This window comes from Urocitellus parryii, chromosome 12 (assembly GCF_045843805.1).
Source record: "Urocitellus parryii isolate mUroPar1 chromosome 12, mUroPar1.hap1, whole genome shotgun sequence".
Lineage (NCBI taxonomy): Eukaryota > Metazoa > Chordata > Mammalia > Rodentia > Sciuridae > Urocitellus > Urocitellus parryii.
Window position 1 is genome coordinate 80,673,271 of NC_135542.1, and position 6,726 is coordinate 80,679,996.

The 6,726-nt window shown below is 37.3% G+C and overlaps 1 pseudogene; it reads left to right on the forward strand.

Annotated features, from left to right (window-relative positions):
• The first annotated feature begins 547 nt into the window (after nt 1-547).
• LOC113181602 (stathmin pseudogene) lies at nt 548-4,436 on the forward strand (annotated as a pseudogene).
• Nucleotides 4,437-6,726: the final 2,290 nt, after the last annotated feature.

Sequence of the window (6,726 nt, forward strand, 5' to 3'; positions counted from 1 at the left end):
TCTTAATTTATTTATTTATTTACTTATTTGGTACCAGGGGCATTTTATCACTGAGCCACATCGCCAGTTCTTTTTTTTTTGAGACAGGATCTCACTAAGTTGCTGAGGCCACCCTTGAATTTACAATCCTCCTGCCTCAGCCTCCCAAGTCACTGGGATTACAGGTGTGCACCACCACGCCCTGAAACATTGATGTAATTCTAAATGTTTGTATACAAAATATTTGAAACAATTGATTGTTAGTATAAATGAAGGAAAGTAAAGAAACCAATGTGTGTGTTTGTGTGTGTGTGATATATATATTTGTGTGTGTGTGTGTGTGTGTGTAATGTAGCACCTAAAATAACCACTTAAAATACTATACAAAGAGATTAAGCTTAAAGACTATCTATATCTATTGAAATGGAATCCCAAAATAATGTTCTAAGAGTCAGGTGCTATAGCACATGCCTGTAATCCCAGCAACTTGGGAGGCCAAAGTAGGAGGATCACAAATCGGAGGCCAATTGGGGAAACAGAACAAGATTTCATCTAAGAGTGTGGCCAGATGCCTCAGATGGAGCAGGGCTTTCTTTCCTTACCAGTGGATTATGTAGAATACACTGCCAGTCTCTTGGCTTCTTCTGCTATCCAGGTGAAAGAACTGGTGAGAAGAGGGCCTCAGGGTGCCTCAGGCCAGGCTTTTGAGTTGATTCTCAGCCCTCCCCCTTTCCCCTCCAAAGAAAAAGGATCTTTCCCTGGAGGAAATTCAGAAGAAATTAGAAGCTGCGGGAGAAGCATGCAAGTCTCATGAAGCTGAGGTCTTGAAGGAGCTTGCTGAGGAACCAGAGCATGAGAAAGAAGTGCTTCTGAAACCCATAGAAGAAAACAACATCTTCAAAAAACCAACAAATAAATGATCTCATACTTCATCTCAAAATCCTAGAAAAAGAAGAGCAAAACAACAGCAAAAGAAGTAGAAGGCAAGAAATTATTAAAATCAGAGCTGAAATTAATGAAATTGAAACAAAAGAAACAATTGAAAAAATTGACAAAACTAAAAGCTGGTTCTTTGAAAAAATAAATAAAATTGACAGACCCTTAGCCATGCTAACGAAGAGAAGAAGAGAGAGAACCCAAATTACTAGCATACGGGATGAAAAAGGCAATATCACAACAGACACTTCAGAAATACAGAAGATAATCAGAAATTACTTTGAATCCTTATACTCCAATAAAATAGAAGATAGTGAAGGCATAGATAAATTCCTTGAGTCCTATGATCTGCCCAGATTGAGCCAGGAGGATATAGACAACCTAAACAGACCAATAACAATAGAGGAAATAGAAGAAACCATCAAAAGACTACGAACTAAGAAAAGCCCAGGACCGGATGGGTATACAGCAGAGTTTTACAAAACCTTTAAAGAGGAACTAACACCAATACTTTTCAAGCTATTTCAGGAAATAGAAAAAGAGGGAGAACTTCCAAATTCATTCTACGAGGCCAACATCACCCTGATTCCAAAACCAGACAAAGACACATCAAAGAAGGAAAACTACAGACCAATATCTCTAATGAACCTTGACGCAAAAATCCTCAATAAAATTCTGGCGAATCGGATTCAAATACATATCAAAAAAATTATACATCATGATCAAGTAGGATTCATCCCTGGGATGCAAGGCTGGTTTAATATACGGAAATCAATAAATGTTATTCACCACATCAATAGACTTAAAAATAAGAACCATATGATCATCTCAATAGATGCAGAAAAAGCATTCGACAAAGTACAGCATCCCTTTATGTTCAAAACGCTAGAAAAATTAGGGATAACAGGATCATACCTCAACATTGTAAAAGCAATCTATGATAAGCCACAGGCCAGCATCATTCTGAATGGAGAAAAATTGAAGGCATTCCCTCTAAGATCTGGTACAAGACAGGGATGCCCTCTCTCACCACTTCTGTTCAACATAGTCCTCGAAACACTGGCCAGAGCAATTAGACAGTCAAAAGAAATTAAAGGCATAAAAATAGGAAAAGAAGAACTTAAATTATCACTATTTGCAGATGATATGATTCTATACCTAGCAGACCCAAAAGGGTCTACAAAGAAGCTATTAGAGCTAATAAATGAATTCAGCAAAGTGGCAGGATATAAGATCAACACGCATAAATCAAAGGCATTCCTGTATATGAGCGACAAATCCTCTGAAACGGAAATGAGGACAACTACTCCATTCACAATATCCCCCCAAAAAATAAAATACTTGGGAATCAACCTAACAAAAGAGGTGAAAGATTTATACAATGAAAATTACAGAACCCTAAAGAAAGACATAGAAGAAGACCTTAGAAGATGGAAAAACATACCCTGCTCATGGATAGGCAGAACTAACATCATCAAAATGGCGATATTACCAAAAGTTCTCTATAAGTTCAATGCAATGCCAATCAAAATCCCAACAGCATATCTTGTAGAAATAGATAAAAGAATCATGAAATTCATATGGAATAATAAAAGACCCAGAATAGCAAAAACAATACTAAGCAGGAAGTGTGAATCAGGCGGTATAGCGATACCGGACTTCAAGGTATACTACAGAGCAATAGTAACAAAAACAGCATGGTACTGGTACCAAAACAGGCGGGTGGACCAATGGTACAGAATAGAGGACACAGTAACCAATCCACAAAACTACAACTATCTTATTTTTGATAAAGGGGCTAAAAGCATGCAATGGAGGAAGGATAGCATCTTCAACAAATGGTGCTGGGAAAACTGGAAATCCATTTGCACCAAAATGAATCTGAATCCCTATCTCTCGCCGTGCACAAAAGTTAACTCAAAATGGATCAAGGAGCTTGATATTAAATCAGAGACACGGCATCTGATAGAAGAAAAAGTTGGTTATGATCTACACGCTGTGGGATCGGGCTCCAAATTCCTCAATAGGACACCCATAGCGCTAGAGTTAACAAATAGAATCAACAAATGGGACTTACTCAAACTAAAAAGTTTTTTCTCAGCAAAAGAAACAATAAGAGAGATAAATAGGGAGCCTACATCCTGGGAACAAATCTTTACTCCACACACTTCAGATAGAGCCCTAATAACCAGAATATACAAAGAACTCAAAAAATTAGACAATAAGATAACAAATAACCCAATCAATAAATGGGCCAAGGACCTGAACAGACACTTCTCAGAGGAGGACATACAATCAATCAACAAGTACATGAAAAAATGCTCACCATCGCTAGCAGTCAGAGAAATGCAAATCAAAACTACCCTAAGATACCATCTCACTCCAGTAAGACTGGCAGCCATTAGGAAGTCAAACAACAATAAGTGCTGGAGAGGATGCGGGGAAAAGGGCACTCTTGTTCATTGCTGGTGGGACTGCAAATTGGTGCAGCCAATTTGGAAAGCAGTATGGAGATTTCTCGGAAAGCTGGGAATGGAACCACCATTTGACCCAGCTATTCCCCTTCTCGGTCTATTCCCTAAAGCCCTAACAAGAGCATGCTACAGGGACACTGCTACATCGATGTTCATAGCAGCTCAATTCACGATAGCAAGACTGTGGAACCAGCCTAGATGCCCTTCAATAGATGAATGGATAAAAAAAATGTGGCATTTATACACTATGGAGTATTACTCTGCATTAAAAAATGACAAAATTATAGAATTTGGAGGGAAATGGATGGCATTAGAGCAGATTATGCTAAGTGAAGCTAGTCAATCTTTAAAAAACAAATACCAAATGACTCCTTTGATATAAGGGGTATAAACAAGGACAGGGTAGGGACGAAGAGCTTGAGAAGAATATTTACAGTAAACAGGGATGAGAGGTGGGAGGGAAAGGGAGTGAGAAGGGAAATTGCATGGAAATGGAAGGCGATCCTCAGGGTTATACAAAATGTCATATAGGAGGTAAGGAGGGGTAAGTCAAGAGAATACAAATGGAAGACATGATTTACAGTAGAAGGGGTAGAGAGAGAAAAGGGGAGGGGAGGGGAGGGGAGGGGGGATAGTAGACAATAGGACAGACAGCAGAATACATCAGACACTAGAAAGGCAATATGTCAATCAATGGAAGGGTAACTGATGTGATACAGCAATTTGTATACGGGGTAAAAGCGGGAGTTCATAATCCACTTGAATCAAACCGTGTAATATGATGTATTAAGAACTATGTAATGTTATGAACGACCAATAAAAAAAAAAAAAATAAAAAAAAAAAAAAAAAAAAAAAAAAAAGAAAACAACATCTTCAGTAAAATGGCGGAAGAGAAACTGACCACAAAATGGAAGCTAACAAAGAGAACCGAGAGGCACAAATGGCTGCCAAACTGGAGCGTGGGCAAGGGAAGGATAAGCACATTGAAAAAAGTGCTGAAGAACAAAGAATCCAAAGACCCTGCTGATGAGACTGAAGCTGACTAAATTTGTTCTGAGAACTGACTTTCTCCTCTTCCTCTTCATAAATATCCAAAGACCATACTGGCCAGTGTCATTTTATTTTTCGATCCTGACAAATATTCTAAAAGCTAATATAGGACTCTATAGATCCAGACTGTAAGATGTTATTTTAGGGGAGAAAGGGGAGAAACTGAAAGTGTTTTAATCTTTTTCTAAAGTGTTGGTCTTTTCGATGTAGTTATTTTTCTTGTTGCATCTTTTCTACTTCAGTGAACTTGGAGTATTGGGTTAATGGCTAGTACTGTATTGGCTCTGTGAAAACATGTTTGTCAAGAGTACGTAGTGGCTTCTTTCAAATTGTTAGATGCTGAATATCTGTTCACTTTTCAATCCCAATTTTGTCTCACTCTAACCAGATGCTACTGTACTTGAATGGTTAATAATACTGCATATGCTGTCGGTGGCCAAAAACAACAACAACAACAACAAAAAAAGATTTCATCTAAGAAAGAAAGGAGGAGCTTGGAAAAGTTATATTATAACATGAATAAGAAGAAAGCAGGAATGACTGTACTAATATCAAATACAGTAGACTTTGGAGCAAAGAAAACTGGCAGAGATTGAGAGAAGCATTATACAACAATAAGAGGGTTAATCCTAAGTGACAGCTACTCTAAATGTATACAAATCAACTAACAGAGCTATAAAATATATGAAACAAAACTTATAGATTTGAAAGGAAAAATAGACAAATCCACAATTATAGTTGAAATCATCAACACTCAAAAATTGATTGAACAACTAGATAGGAAATAATCTATAGAAAATAATCTAATGATTCTATGAAGAGTCACCATGATTACCCACAGGACCTGACTGACAGGTTTGGAACACTCCACTCAATGATGGCAAAATACAGTTTCCTTTCAGGTGCTAATAGAATATATACCAAGATATACCATAACCTGTACCACAAAACACACCTCAAGCCAGGTGTGGTGGTGCACACCTGTAATCCCAGTGGCTCAGGAGGCTAAGGAAGGAAGATCACGAGTTCAAAGCCAGTCTCAGCAACTTAGTGAGGCCCTGTCTCTAAATAAAATATAAAAAAGGGCTGGGCTCAGTGGTTGAGCACCCCTGGGTTCAATCCCCTGTACCATTAAAAAAAAAAAAAAAAAACGAATAAATTTAAAAATATTGAAATAATACAGTGGTTTTTTTTCAACCAAAATGGAACCAGATTAGATATCAACAATAAAATGATAACAGGAAAGTTTCCAAACATGTGGACGCTAAATAGCACACTTCTCAATAATCCAAATAATCCATGGGTCAAAGAGTGTCTTAGTCCTTTTAGGCTGCTATAAAAATATAATAAAATGGGTAGCTTATGAACAACAGAAAAATTTATTCTCAATGTCTTCAGGCTGGGAAGATAAAGGACAGGGGCTAGAAAATTCACCTGTCTGGTGAGGCCTTGCTTTCTGATTCATAGAGGATGCCTCATCACTGGTCTTCATACAGCAGAGGGGGAAGGCAGCTCTCTGGACCTCTTTCATAAGAGCACTAATCCCATTCATGAGGGTTTTGTCCTTATGACCTACCCATCTCCCAATGGCCCTACTGCCTAATAGGCATCACCACATTGATGATTAAGTTTTAACATGTTTTTTTTGGGGGGGGGAGGACACACACATTAACAATCTAAGCTCTCATCTCAAGAACTAAAAAGAAGAGCAAAATAAACTCTAAGCAAGCACAAAGAACAGAAATTAGTGGAATTTTTAACAGAAAAACAAAAGGAAAAATTAAACAAAGTTCTGGTTCTTTGAAAACCACTGAAAAGAACGACAAAGAAAAAAGACAGAGAAGACAAAAATTGCCAATATCAAGAATGAAATGAGATTCCACAACATACCCTGCAGATGTCAAAAGGATAAGGTAATACTAAAAGAAAAAAAAAAAAAAAGACTTGACCCAACTGAATGTAACTATTTAGACAAAATGAAAAAATTCCTTGAAAAACACAAACTACCACAATGCATTCAATATAAAATACATAATTTGAATGGCCCTACAACTATTAGGAAACTGAATTCATAATTTTAAAACTCCCAAAAAAGAAATCTCCAGGCCCAAATGGTTTTCCTGGAGAATTATACCAACTATTACAAGAGTTAAGACCAATTCTACATAATCTCTTCCCCAAAATAGAAAAGAACATTTCTTAATTCATTTTAAGGAGTTAGTATTACCCTGAGTCCAATACCATACAAAGGTAGTACAAAAAAGAAAACTATAGACCAATATTTCT